General features: G+C 40.4%; 1 long non-coding RNA gene across 1 annotated transcript in view; it reads left to right on the top strand.

Annotated features, from left to right (window-relative positions):
- Positions 1-3,482: 3,482 nt before the first annotated feature.
- Positions 3,483-15,297, top strand: part of LOC110256435 (uncharacterized) — a 91,442-nt gene continuing 79,627 nt past the window's right edge. The window contains exon 1 of the long non-coding RNA XR_014824912.1: positions 3,483-3,554. This is a non-coding gene — a long non-coding RNA (uncharacterized LOC110256435). The remainder of the gene's footprint in view (positions 3,555-15,297) is intronic.

The raw sequence follows: 15,297 nt of genomic DNA, 5'->3' as shown, positions 1-15,297 counted from the left end.
TTGCAGACGTGGCTCGGATCCCACTGTAGCTCTGATTCAATCCCTAGCCTGGGAACTTCCATATGCTGAGGGTGCAGCCCTTAAAAAACAAAAACAAAATTCACTTAAGAGCCCAGCGCCACTCGACTTTGATTATATTTTGGCTCTTGATGGCACAAAGTAAAGTGTATGGAAGAACGTTGACCTTGATGACTGAATTGAAAAGCCATATTCTGAATGGTAAGAAATCTTAGGAGTTCTTAGCCCACATAATTTGCTGATATTGTTGACTTTATTTATAATAATAACAATGTATAATTCAAAATATTTAAATAATACCGTAGTATTCCTTCAATAGGTAGCAAATAAAAATTCTAAATGATAAAACACTATATTTTACTTTAATTGATAGCATTTTTCCTTCTTGGTACATGAAATAATTGTGTCTTGCTACTGCTGGCTTTTTGCATCAATGAAATATAGTTTATAATAAATACATAAGCCAAGGAGAAGCGGTATAGTCAAGCTAGAGAGGTATAAGCAATATTTTCTTCGGTGAATTTGCCATTCTCCAGTCAAGAAAGCAGTAACACTGAACCTCTGAAATCTTCTCTGTAAGTATTGGGTGTCCTTGGGGAAGTTTAACCTTTTGTAAGCCCCAGGTTCTTCATCTGTAAAACAATGAAAATAATGCCTCTCATAAAAGATTGTTGTGAGGAATAAATGAGTACAAGAAACCCAGTGCCTGGTCCCTAGAAAGCAGTCACAAGTGATTGCCATTATTTTTATTTATGTCTACACACTTCTCAGTCAGACATTCAAGGTCTTCCAGAATAGAGCTCAATGTCTATTATTTCCCACACTGCTTGCTCCTCCTTTGTTTCTGTGATTTGGTCCCTGCTTGGAAGGTTTTCCTCTCAGCCCTCCCTCCTGCTGTCAAACTTCGCAGTTCTGTTTACCATTCGAAATTCAACCCATTTGTTGCTCTGTACTCAGTGTAAACAGATGGTTAACTGTGGATGCTTGAATAGATTTAGTTGCAATTATGGAGGAAAGTATCTCTTTCAGGTTGGAATAGGTAGTTCCTTTTGTATCTCATCAGGAAGAATACATCTGATAATCTCACATTTAAAAAAAAAAACTGTGGTAAACATACACAACATAAAATTTACCAGCATAACTATTTTTAAGTGTACAGTTCAGTAGTAGTATATACATTCATATTGTTATGCAACCATCACCACTATCCATCCTCACAATTCTCTTCATCTTATAAAACTAAAACTCTAAGGCTATTAAAAAATAACTCCCCACTGTCCCGTCCGTTAGCCCCTGGCAACCACTAGCATAATTTCTGTCTTTATGATTATTCTAAGTACCACATATAAGAAGACCCATATGCTGTGATTGGATTATTTCACTTAGCATTATGCCCTCATGGGTCATCCAGGTTGTGGCATTTTGTAGAATTCCCTTCCATTTTAAAAAAGCATGAGTAGTATTCCACGTATGTATATACTATATTTTGCTTATCCATTCATCCTTCAGTGCACACAGGATTGCTTCTACATTTAGCTATTGTGAATAATACTGCTACGAACATGGGTGTACAAATATCTCTTCAAGACCTTGATTTTAATTCTTTGGGCTATATATCTAGAAGTGGGACTGCTGGGTTATATGGTAATTCTATGTTTAAATTTTTGAAGAACAGCCATACTGTTTTCCACAGCAGTTGTACCATTTTACATTCCAACCAACAGCACACAAGGGTAGCAATTTTTTTACACCCTCACTCACACTTAAGTGGTTGTCTCATTTTTAATGACAATTAGATTTGGGGTTCGAGGTGTTTGCCATGAATTTCCCTATTAACTGTTTTTTGTTGTTTTTTTTTTTTTTTTGGTCATTTTGCTAGGGCCGCACCAGAGGCATATGGAGGTTCCCAGGCTAGGGGTTCAATCAGAGCTGCAGCCGCTGGCCTATGCCAGAGCCACCAACGCAGGATCCGAGCTGCATCTTTGACCTATACCACAGCTCATGACAACGCTGAATCCTTAACCCACTGAGCGAGGCCAGGGATCAAACCCGCAACCTCATGATTTCCAGTTGGATTCGTTAACCACTGAGCCACGATGGGAACTCCCTCCCTGTTAACTTTTAACAAATGGTTAAACATCCATTGATGATCTTTTCCCAGTTCCACTGATAACTTAGAGGGAACAAATCATGATTTTCTAATTCTATCATTCTTTCAGCATGTATTAGAAGAGATTCATCTACAAAGAACTTTACACATTAATTACTTGCTTACCCAAAAATAAAGTTTGTAAAGGAAAGAAAGGGATAGATATCTAGTTCTTCCTCCATCAGTTTTTAGAGAAATGACACTGGGTCTTATAAGTTCCAAATGGTGATCAGGGAATATTTTTTCTTATGAATATTAATGAGCTAACGGATTTTTATATATTGTATGTGTTTCAATCCATGGTTGCCATTATTCTTTTTGATACTCACATGGTCTTATTTTGGCCAATTGAAAGGATTCTTTTCCATTTGGTTTCTGTTTTTCTTTGATATATGGACATTGGTGTAGATAAATTACTTAATTCCTATTACAATAAGATGTCTCAGGTTTGTTGTCCCATTTTCTGCCCCAGGTCTGTCTATAAATAGTTATTTTGTCTGAAGTCCTGGAATTTTTTAATGGAAAGTTATATTTACAAACCACACAATTTCTCATTGCTACTAGGCCCTTTCTGTGGACAGAATCAGAAAATGTATTTTTAAAGAGAAAAAATGAGTTTCTAATTCATTTAAGACTGCAGTTTTATTTTTAACTTACTTTATATGTGTATCTTTTCTGTTTTCTCATGCTGAAAATCTCCATCCTTAACTACATTAATATAATTACCTAGTTTCAGCTTAAACACACCTATTGTAGTTTTAAAATAATATATTTACTACTAAATGTAGTCACATGAAGTTTTTTTTTAATTGGAAGTAACTTTTGTCTCTCTGTGTTATATATAATCAATAGTTTATAATAAAGAACTACAGAATTTCACTTTTTGTCATTCTGATTTGTAAAATATATTTTTTAAATTGCTGTTAATGGGACTTTAATTTTGAGCAACATTAAGTAGCTTTTTGTATTTCTTTTTATGTAAAACAGTGACTTTTTTTTTTTTTTTTTTTAATTGGCGGAGCATGCTACTTGAGAGGGAAAAAGCATGGGCAGTGGGTGGTCCTGATGCACTGCCCACCCTACTCCATGGGCCGGTAGATGATGGAGAACCCGCCCAGTTAAGGGCTCTATTGTCAGGCATGATTTCCTCCTAGCTGAAGGCCTTGCCTTTGTAGACGTTCCCCATACTACCCACCATTCTCAGGGAGAATGATCATGACTCACAGGTGCGTCTTTGCCATCTCGGGCTTCTTTGTGGGCGGCGCCTCGGTCTTGGCCTCGCGCAGCCTCTTCAGCTCCCAATGCACTTCCGCCGGGGGTTGGTTCCTCTGCCTGTGCTGCCTCAGCCGCTGGTAGGACGCATCCAGCATGTGAGGTACACACTGAGGTAGGTGAACTTGAGGAAGGTCTGCTTCTGCTGCACTTTTACTCATTTTATTCTTGTGTTGTTGGCTTTTTCGTCTCAATTTTAGATACGCTTTAGATTTCAGGCATATTTTAACCAAGAGTCTCTAGAGAAACAAAGGCGATGGGGTGTGGGGAGAGAGACCGGGTGACTTAGTTTAAGGAATTGATTCACATAGTTGTGGGGGCTTGCAAGTCTGAAATCTGTAGAGCAGGCTGGAATTTCAGGGCAGGCGTGGTGTTGCAGTGTTCTCTCCAAAATCTGCAGGCTGGAAATCTGCTTGCTGGAAACTTAGGCAAGGTTTCTATGCTGAAGGCTTGAGGAAGAATTGCTTCTTTGAGAAACCCATCTGCTTTAAGGCCTTCAGCTGATTAAATGAGGCAACTCACAATATGGAGAAGAATTGGCTTTACTAAGCCTACTCATTTCAGTGTCGTCATATCTAAAAATAATACCTTCACAGCAACATGAAGCCTGGTATTTGACAAACAACTGGACATCATAACCAAGCCACGCTGATGCATAAAATTAATCACCACACATATTAAGGATGTTTTCCCCAAGTGGTTAACTATCTTTTGGCATTGTCTAGACTCAGATCTTATGCATAGTAAGTATTCAAATATTTGTTGAGTTAAATTGACCTCTATTTATAGATATTAGCCATTTTTACAGAACCTAAGATGCCCATTGAGAAGTAGTGAACTTAATTGGAGTCTACTGTGCACTTCAATCAGAATATTAATTTGTCGGAGTTCCCGTTGTGGCGCAGTGGTTAAGGAATCCGACTAGGAACCATGAGGTTGCGGGTTCGGTCCCTGCCCTTGCTCAGTGGGTTAAGGATCCGGCGTTGCCGTGAGCTGTGGTGTAGATTGCAGACGCGGCTCGGATCCCGCGTTGCTGTGGCTCTGGCGTAGGCCGGTGGCTACAGCTCCGATTCGACCCCTAGCCTGGGAACCTCCATATGCCATGGGAGCGGCCCAAGAAATAGCAAAAAAAAAAAAAAAAAAAAAAAAGAATATTAATTTGTTTATGTGAAGTTATTAATAACTTTAATTATAGGGCCAAAGTTAAGTGAAAACATTTTACGTAATCAGAGAAACATTGGGTTTCTTTAAGAAATATCTGCCACAAGATGTTTTTACAAAAGGAAACATCCTTTTAATTCTCAAATCTGCAGATATATCTATAGGTTCTTCTGTGGGGAATGAAAACATTTGAAAATCTAAGAATTCCCACAAAATAGTCTATTTTTGTGAATTTATCTCCCCAGAACCACACTCAAGCTCCTTTTACTCCTAAAAAAGATTTTGTTTTCCTACTCTGTCATGCAAGTGGTTCCCACTAGCATCTTAAATACCCTGCCTCCTGGCCACAGTGATATTCCGATCAAAACAGCCTGATCAGGAGTTCCCGTTGTGGCTCAGTGGTTAACGAATCCAACTAGGAACCATGAGATTTGACCCCTGGCCTTGCTCAGTGGGTTAAGGATCTGGTGTTGACGTGAGCTGTGGTATAGGTCGCAGATGCGGCTTGGATCTGGAATTGCTGTGGCTCTGGTGTAGGCCAACAGCTATAGCTCCCATCAGACCCCTAGCCTGAGAACCTCCATATGTCACGGGTGAGGCCCTAGAAAAGGCAAAAAGACAAAAAAACAAACTGAAAAAAAAAAAAACCAGACTGACCATTGTCCTTTCCTGGGGATTTTAACTTGAGAGGGAACCAGTTCCTTGCTAAGTCTGGGAGATGTAATCATCTGAATCCATGCCCTTCTGTGTGTTTCGGAGAAGCTGGTCAGCTGTGTAAAAGTGACTGTGTTACCTGAAAACTTGGTTCACCTGTTGGTATTGGGCTGAAATACACAACCGAGCCAGAGATCAGGAGAAGGAAAGATTTATTATTACTTTCGGTAAGTAAGGGGAACACCAGAGAATTTCTCAAAGCAGCATCTCCCTGAACACCAAAATGGGGAACTTTTAAACTAAGTGTTTATGCATATTCATGAAGGGGCTTGAGCAGAGGAGACTTCAGAAAATCAGGGCAGAGGTTGACAGAGTTCATGTTTCCATTGATTGAAGTCATGGGGGTCGGTATCATCATTCCATCCTCCACCTGGGTGGGGGCTTAGTTCCTATAGAACTCAAACATGTGTTAGGTTGTGATGTGTATCCCTGGAGGAGAAACGAGGACTCTGTTTTATCACTGAATTATTGGTTCTTGACTGCTTTTCCTTTGTTCCTGCATTCCCTTACTTCCCTTAAGAACATTAATTCCTGAGACCTATTCAAGGGCAAACATGTGGCCAAAATGGCTTCTTTCATGTCAAAAAGGCCATGACTAGTTCTCTTTCCCCTTTCTTCAGGAGACCCCATCTGCTTACAAATAATACCCATCCTAGGAAGAAACAGAGCCACTAGGTGGAGCGAGCACCTTGGATGTATTCCAAGTCCTCGTTGCACCTATTTCTCCAAGCTCCCCAGGCACCTACCTGTCATTCTTGATTGGATAACCCAGAGAGTCGTAATGTACACAGGTGCCCAGAAGTTTTGCACACCGTTTCAGGGGATTCATGGGCTCCTAGAAGAAGCCCATCTTTGAGCTTTATTTTGGGTCCTCAAATGTGTACCTCTGTTCAAAGCTGCCCTTCAGTTCTGTGAACATTAATCTCCATATGCTGTTTATCCAGGAAAACACCTAATTATCATAAACTCTTTCACCTGGTAGCTTTCATGCTCTTAATTCATCACATTCAACTCTTGTAACCACAACACAGTCAAGCAGATATCTTCATCCTTGTTTTCTACCTAAAGACACTGAAGCTGGAAAGATTAAATAATATTTTCTAAAGTGGTACAGTTAAACTCAAACCTAGTATTCTTGTCTCAAATCTGGAGTTCTTTCTCCTGTTCTAAAGTTGCTTTTTTGACTCTATTGGTTGTTTTTAACTGTTTTAAGTTACAACTTTGAGATTTGCCTTTTAAAAAATAAAGATAATTGAATTGAAACAGGAAAGTAAGTGCTCCTGGCAATATAAAAATGTTAATAGCAGAAAGATGTATAAAATGTGACTTTAAAAGAAAGTTTGATTACTTATGTGGATATCGCCTCACCTCATTTTTAAAATAAATAACCTGTGATGAATAGCAATAGCCTGCCAGAGCACGCTGAAATAGAAAGTCCTTAGGAGGAAAGAGCCATAGTAATAAAAGTGTCATTATAAATAATTAGAAATGTCTGTCACACATCTGCCTTCAAAGGTTAGTAGAAAATAACTGGCATGTAACCCACCTGGATTATCTTCCCACTTAGCTTTAGTTTCTACGAGAATGTGTTATCTCAGGGAGAACAAAGCCCAGGACTTTGTGGGAGGGCTTGAGTTTCTTCCTAAACTCAAGCACTTGAATCAGCCCTTGCAAATCTGCATTTCAGAAATGACAGAGATAGAACAGGAAGGGGGAAACAGTGGTCCACATTTCCTGCGATGGTGCAGCCTGCTCTTCTAAACGCTGCTTGCTAGGCCAAGGGATTCCCCCCATCTGCTCCCCACCCCAGCCCTGCATCTCCAGCCCTTCTCTGGTCAAACAAGAGACAGACAGGGTCCACAAGAGACAAATCAGAAAATTTAAAAAGGACAGTAAAAATAAAGACAGCAGGAGGACTTGGGCTTGGCTGTGGCTGTGTTGTAACTGCTGCCCCAGATTCTGTCCTCTGCACAGTGACTGCACAGCATCCACCTTCACTTGGCTTACAAAAGGCTTCTGTGCTCCTTTGTGACTGGAATACATACTCTCACTGTTCTCAGTGGAGTTTTCAGGTTATTCGGCAGCTCTGTGATTTACAAGGCCTCCCCCGGTGCCCTGGATCTGGTTAACTCCCAATTCTTTACTCCAGGAATGAATATTTTCTGTGCTAACAGACAGAATACCTGCCAGCACAAAATGCGCTCCTCTTGAGTAGTGTGCATTGTGGTGTGACATCCTTCCAGCTCACCTTGACACCCCCACTGTTCTCAGGCTTCTGAGCTATTGGCAGAGGGAGCAGCCAAGCAGGAGGCCCATCTTCTCCTTCCTTTGTCATCCCTCACTGAGCCTAATCAGGTGCTTTGAGCCCAGTGGGCGCCCAGGAAATGTTCTTGTCTGTTAAGCTACCTGTGGTCTCACAGAAGGTGGAACCATAGTGTCACTTCTTCTTCCTGGGAAGGCTCCATCCTTCCCATCCCCACCACCGAGCACTGAAGCTCTGGAATTATACAGATGGAGGCATTCTGCAGCCATCGGCACATAAATTCCTTCTCCAAAGTTGTGACAGGGCTGAGTTAAAATGGGCAAGAGGTTCAGAGTAGGAGTTTTTTGTTTTGTTTTTTGGCCTCAGCAGTGGAATGTGGCCAGGGATCAAACCTGAGTCACAGCAGTGACAACACCAGATGCTTAACTTGCTAAGCCACCAGGGAGTTCCCAGAGGAAGAGTTTCTTTTTTTTTTTTTTTAACAAGGGGTACCAAGAAGATAGACTGAGCAGATCTGTATGTACTTAAAAAAAAAAAAAGACCAGCAGTTCCCGTTGTAGCTCAGCAGTAAAGAACCCCCCACGAGGATATTGGTTCAATCACTAGCCTTGCTCAGTGGGTTAAGGATGTGGCATTACCATAAGCTGTGGTTTAGGTCACAGATGCTGCTTGGATCCCATGTTGCTGTGGCTGTGGTGTAGGCTGACAGCTGTAGCTCTGATTCGACCCTTAGCCTCCTGGGAACCTCCATATGTTGCACCTACAGCCCTAAAAAAATAAAATGTTGAGCATCAAGTACATGCCAGGCACTTTCCTTTCATGCCTTCACTTAAGCATCAACAATTTTTTTGGGCCACCCTATGGCATATGTAGATCCTGAGCCAGGGATCATATCAAAGCTGCAGTTGTGAACTGCGCCACAGCTGTGGCAGTGCTGGATCCTTAACCCATTGTGCAGGGCTGGGGATTAAACCCACATTCAAGCACTCCAGAGAACTGCCAATCCCATTGTGCCACAGTGGGAACTCCAGCATCAACAATCCTTTATCAGAATACATTCTTATTTCCATTTTACAGTTGAGAGAAGTGAGTCTTAACTGAGGTGGGTGCCATATAGACAGTAAGGGCTGTATCATACGTTAGAACCCATGCCCTTGCCACCGAGATTACTCTGCCTCTTTGCAGAGGCTTAGGACAGGGTTCACATTAGTATTCACTATAAATCTCATGGCCAACTTCTACGTGGCAAATACACCGGGAAAGGATTGAGGAAGGAGATAAAAAGTCATACAGTAGCTTAAATCTAGAGAACGGGTGTATATTTCTTGGAAGAAAGCTTGAAAAACAAATTTAGGAATATAATTGGCTTTTGAGATAAAGCCAGTAGACACTGGGGCATTTTAGGTATGTAGTTATAATGAATGGGCTTTCAGTGCTTTGTAAGCATGCAGAGTTGCTGAAAAATGGGGTAGGTAAGGACCATCCAGGACCAAATTCTGAACAGGTTGGCTGCATTGGTTCACACGTTATATTTGGATCTCTCACTCCTCCAGAGAAATGGTCAGCTGACTGTGGGCAATAAAGCATCACTATCTGCTAACAGCATGTTTCAGGGAACACTTGTGTGGCAGTCAACAGCAGCTGCTGCTCAGAAAGAGATAACAGATTTCCATCAATCACTCAGAGTGGGAAGGAATGTCGCGTGTACAGCCCACTTACTTCAGTGCTGCATCCTCTTGTCTGTAGTGGCGACGCTCACAGGAAAGGTTTAGGAGGAAATCGCAAAAGACGTTGACATTTATCCATCACCCACTACTTCCTAGTTACTTTACATGAATTCCTTACAACAGTCCTGAGGTAAATGCTCCTGCTCCATTTTACAGAGAAAGAAGTGGAGATTCGGGGAGGTTGAGTCAATAAGGCAAACTCTCTTGGTTGTCAGTAAATGGTTTCAAACCCAGGCTGATGTGATTCCAAGATCAGCTCTTTGTGTTATATCACAACTGATTCATTATGCATCATAATTGTTAATCCCTACATCCTGCATTACCTCAGATCCAGATAGTAGCAGCAACAGTAGTAACAGCCACAGACGGCAGTTTTTATGAGATTACCATGTGCAAGGCAGTTTATAAATTTGGCTCATATAGTAATCAAAACAACCAGATAAGCTGAATAATTTTTTTACTATGATTCAGTAAATGAAGAACTTTGTCTTTCCTCCCCTTGAGGCTGGAGTGTGTGAGTATGTGTGTATTGGAGTGGAGAGAGATACAGGTGACTGCTTGGGCTGGTGTTCACAGCAGTGGAATAGATCTGATGAGCTCTGGGCTCCATCTTTGAAAACTAAACAAGAGGACATCTTTTTATCCAAAATTTGGGGTGTCAGTGAATCTGTGGAGCTTTTCTAAGTAGGCATGTCTTGCTTGTCATGTAAGATGTTAATAGTCAATTGGGTTTATGCATATCACAGGCTTGCTCATATTTTTTCCTACGTTGTGAGCTACATGCATTAACCTAAGATTCTTACTGCTACAGATTATTTCCTCTGATGGTATCTTAGTTCTGTGTACACTTTAAAATACATGTATTTCCGTGCGCCATTTTCTAAATAGTACTCACTAAGCACATCCCTACAGGCATTTGTACTGATTAGTTTATATTGAAAGCCCCAGGGGATTATGTGAAGCCATTACCTAGTTTTGGAGAAGACAGAGATTCCCATCTGTGGAGTTCTCCCTCCTCCCTTCCTGTCCCAGCCCCTCTGGTCCCTCTTAGCAGCAGCGATAGAGCCCCTGCAGAGTCGGGGTCCTGGCTTTCTTTCCCTTCCAAGTGTGTAACACTGAGTAGGTGTCACTCTGTTTAAGTCACTTGTTTTCCTCAGCTTATGTCACATTAGTTTAGCTCTCACTTATGTCAGTTGTTACCAGTTTAAAACTGCTCCATAGGTTATGTACTAAACTACACGTCTGTTCCTTCTGTCCTAATTCCAGCAGCTGCCTTCTGCTCAGAGATGGGAACTTCCCTGAAGGGAGAGAGCCAGCACCCCTCTGAGACTCATCCACAAGATCAATTTTTACTTCATTCTCAACTTGCCCTCAAAACACAGATGCTGTGCTTAAAAGACTAATTGATCATTTTATTTCAATTGCACAGAAATGATGTTGAAAAAATGAGCAGACCTTAGGCCATTAGAGCTCAATACTTGGCAGAGAGCGATCTGCTTATCAGTTAAAATCAGAAACTTAAATCCCCACTGTTTCTGATTGTCAAGGTAATAAAGAAAAATGTACCCCCAAATGGTACAGTATTGACTACCAAATTCCTCCTTAGGAAACTGTGTCTATGTTTATGATATTAGAATTGTCAATGATGGTCGGAATCTGCTGGCTCTAATAGCTAACAGTTTAATGTGTGATTTCCTTTACCACTACATAACTGTTTATATCTGGTATTCTTTTTTTTATATATATCTGGTATTCTTTATGTGCCATGGATTTGATTCCCTTTTCAATTACATACTTTACATGAAATCATTTACTATTATTATCATTTGTGTAATTTATTAACGTTCTGTACTGCTCTTCATATTTTACAAATAAAATGGCATTTGGGTCATTAGCAGTGAAAGAAGATCAGGAAATCCAAACTACTTAGAAAAAAAGCCAAGAAAACAGGACTTTCATTACTAAATAATCACATCTCTCATATGTTTAATTACTATTTCCCATCAGCATTCACTAGGTTCACTTACGTCCCTTGTGCTGTGCTCAGCGTTATAGCTGAATCAAAGAAAATTAAGACAAGGATCTGGCCCTCAAGGAGAACAGGTGGATGTAAAAACTGAGCATAGTATAAGGCCAACTAGGATCAATAATAAGGTATTTGTAGGATGTTGTTGGAATGCAAAGGAAGAAGGGATTCTTTTTGATTAAAGCATACTGGGTCAGGGAAGAACATCAGAAAATGCACCAGAGTGTAGAAAGGCAGTTGTATTCAGGGACTGGGTTGCAGGATGCTAGGTCATTGGACCAGAAGGCTGGAGGGATGAATTAGAGATGAATGTGGAGGGTAAGTTTTGGCAGATGGTCTTCAATGCTGCAGTAGATTGTGAAGCAGTCACAAATTCTCATCCCTTTTTATGCATACTTCCCTTTTTAAAAAATAGACTATTTCCTAGAGCATTTTGAATTTATAAAAAAAAAGTGCAGAAAGAACATATTTCTCATCTTCTTTCCCCTTGCCTTTCTCTATCCCCCCTCTCTCTCATGCATACACACACACACTTGTTTCTATTGTTAACGTGTTGCAGTAGTGTGGTATGTGTGCTACAATTGATGAACCTATATCAACATATTATTATTACCTAAAGTCCATAGTTCATATTAGGATTCACTCTGTTGTACTTTCTAGGGGTTTTGATAAATGCATAATGTCATGTGTCTACCATTTCAGCATTGTAGGGAATGGTGTCATCACCCTAAAAATCTCTTGTGTTCCACTCATTCACCCCTCCTTCCTCACAGGCCCCTGCTTTCCATTGACCTTTTATTGTATCTATAGTTCTGCTTTCTCAAGAATGTCATATATCAAAACTACACAGTGAATAGCCTTTTCAGACTGGCCTCTTGCATTGTTATATGTATTTACGTATCTTCCCTGTGTTGTCATGGTTTGATAGCTCATTTCTGTTTTATCACTGGGTCACTGGATCAAATATGGAATCAGAGAGAGTGGCTTAATCCTAAATCCTACACTGCCTGGAATGTCCTTCCTCTGTGTGTGTTCAGGGGCACTCTGCTTCAATTAAGTATCCATTCAAATATCACCTATGTCAGACTTCCTTTTGACTGTGTATTCTGACATGTCCTCTGCTCTCTTCCCAGGCACACCCATTATTCCATACCCTGCTCTGTTTTTCTTCATAATATACATACACTGCCAGTATATATTTTTTATATAATTTGTTTTCTCTGTCACACTGTCCCCAGAAGAATGTAAGACCCATGAAGGCAAATGCCATGGTTCTCTGGTGTGTCCCAAGCACAATACTTGGCTTTAGACACTCAAGAAATAATCTTGAATCATTGAAAGAATAAGTTCATGAATAAATGAGTTGAGTCCAAGTGTGCTATGGAGCCCTGTCCCACCTCAGTCAGGAGTGTCTCAGGTCCTGGGGCTCTTGCAAGCCACATGAAGGCAAACAGAATCTGGCTGTTAGGACAGGTGGCAAGTAATGATAATTAGAATTCTAATTACTGATTTGATTGATTCTCATGAAAGTAAGACACATCATGTAGAAATGTGTGTGTGTTGGAGTTACCGTCATGGCTCAGCAGAAATGAATCTGACTATCATCCATGAGGACGCAGGTTTGATGCCTGGCCTTGCTCAGTGGATTAAGGATCCCACGTTACTGTGAACTGTGGTGTAGGTCGAAGACACAACTCAGATCTGGCATGGCTGTGGCTGTGGCATAGGCCGGCAGCTACAGCTCCGATTCAACCCCTAGCCTGGGAACCTCCACATGCCACAGGTGTGGCCCTAAAAAGACCGAAAAAAAAAAAATTTAGAAATGTGTTTGTGGAAGAGTATGTCTTCCGATTCATCAAATGTGGTACTATCAATTTCATAATTCTCTTTGTTAAGTATTATTTACTGGAGGTTGAAGATGGAGGTCAAAGATAGATTGAAATCTGGAACGAACCTGTGGCCGGAAGTGTCATTGTCCTATGCAATATCCATTCTTTCCCTCCTCCTTGGGAATATATCCCTGAGTTTTACCTTGAGTTTGTTGCCTCTCAGAACTAAAGACTACATTCCCCAGATTTCCCAGTGAGATATAGTCATGTGCTAAATTCTGACCAATGATACATAGTTAGAAGTGTTGAGGAGGACTTCAGAGAATGTTGCTTAAAGAGAGCTGCCTCAGTTAGGAAGCGCTCATTTTTAGCGGTATCTAGCAACTATCTGTGTAACCTTCAACTGGGATGTGATACCTGGAAACCCTGGAAACCAACTGTCCTCTTGGAATATAAACATACTGAGGGTGGCAGCTGTGTGCTGGGAGCTGAAGAGGAAAGAAGTCCAGTCCCTCCACAGCGCTCAAGCCTGTCCACCTTCACATAGACGCAAAAGGAAAAGAGAGCTTGTTGCTGCTGTTGATGTTGGCGTAGGCAGCAGACCCTGATCCAAACTAATATATCTGGCTTTAAGAATTATAACAAACAGTTCATTAATGGAAAAAATGCTGTATTTATATTCAAAAAATATATTTTTGTTGCAGGCTTCCTGATGACTAAGTTGTCATATATAACTGGGAAAGTAACTTAATCTAAGAATGTGTTCCTCTACTTTAAAATTTGGGAAAACACATACTTGTGAAGTTGTGAAAATTAAGTGTAAAGTTGTATATTAAAGTGGATTATATATTTTGGAGTATTAACAGTAATTATAAATTGATAAGGAGTCTTTACAGAAAAAGTCTTTGTTTCTATCAGACTATTTAAACATTCCTAAGAGCCATTAGTGTTCTATTGTATGATATAACTAACAGTTTGGAATGACCTACTTTGTGCAAATCAGTATTGGAAATTCTGATGAAAAAAAATGAATTATGATACCAGGCATCAATCACCTCCAGTCTAAATAGAAAGGAGAAATTTTTAAAAATCAGTTATAACCCAGTCATGAGTTATTGCTGCTCCCCTCACTATTAAGCCAAATGATGCAAGTGACAAAAATTAATTTTGTTTTTTATCCACTCCAAATCTATATCTGGCTAACCCTTGTTATTCTTTGGAATAACTGAAAAGACTGAGAATCTGCTGATTTTTTCATAATTCACATGCAGGAAAGCTTTCAAACCACATTTTAGAGTGAATTTGGCAAAATTCCGCATTTCATCCTCAGGCTCCTCTATTGCGTGGTTGAAATATCTTACTGAGAATACTTAGGAAACTGGAGATTAAGAAGAGAAAAAGGAGGTAATACAGATGGCAGAGTAGAAAGAGCTGGTTTTGCAGCACACCCTTTTAAGAAACAAGTAGGCAAGGAACAAATAGTGTCAAAACCTTAGAACTACACCTCTGCATTTGTAGGGGAGAAAAATGAGAGGTGGGTTGAGAAGTTACTAACAATGTGGCAATTGTTAGTGATTTGTTTCCTATTTAACCTGTATAATATTAAAACATTTGCCCTAATGTGCAAGGGAGAAGCCTTAGGTAGAGGCAGGGCCAGGAACTATATAATTAGTGAAGGAGGTAGGAAAAATACATAACTGGTTATCAGTGGAGATTTGTTCCACCAGTTATGTGAAGCTAAGTAATTTGAAAACATGATAGACAATATGGACGGAACAATAGCGAGGTATTGCTGACTTCTTAGAGGAATGGTGTAGGGAGATTGTATTGTTGGCTGAGCACATGATGAGGTTGGGAATGACTGTTAAATTGCTCCATACCTAGGTAAGGAAGTAAAGGAAGGATTATAGCAAGATCTCAGAATAGGGGTGGTGTGGAAAACCGAAGCCAAGAGAGCTGGAAATGCTGGATTCTGGAAGGGTGGCAGAGACCTGATATGGCTGTAGGTGAATTAGAACTTTGGAGGTAGGACTTAGATGAAAATGAGGAATTATATTGAGTATTTTTGTGTGGCATGCAGATACCACCCTCTCCTCCTACCTACTACAAAATCTTTATTGAATCCCCCAAAGCAAAGT

The sequence above is a fragment of the Sus scrofa genome, chromosome 13 (assembly GCF_054392235.1).
Source record: "Sus scrofa isolate SSC_HxYL_T2T_F1_AM1 chromosome 13, Sscrofa_HxYL_maternal_Yorkshire_Landrace_v2.0, whole genome shotgun sequence".
NCBI lineage: Eukaryota > Metazoa > Chordata > Mammalia > Artiodactyla > Suidae > Sus > Sus scrofa.
The sequence above is the reverse complement of the archived record's forward strand: the minus strand, read 5'-3'. Positions and strand labels throughout refer to the sequence as shown.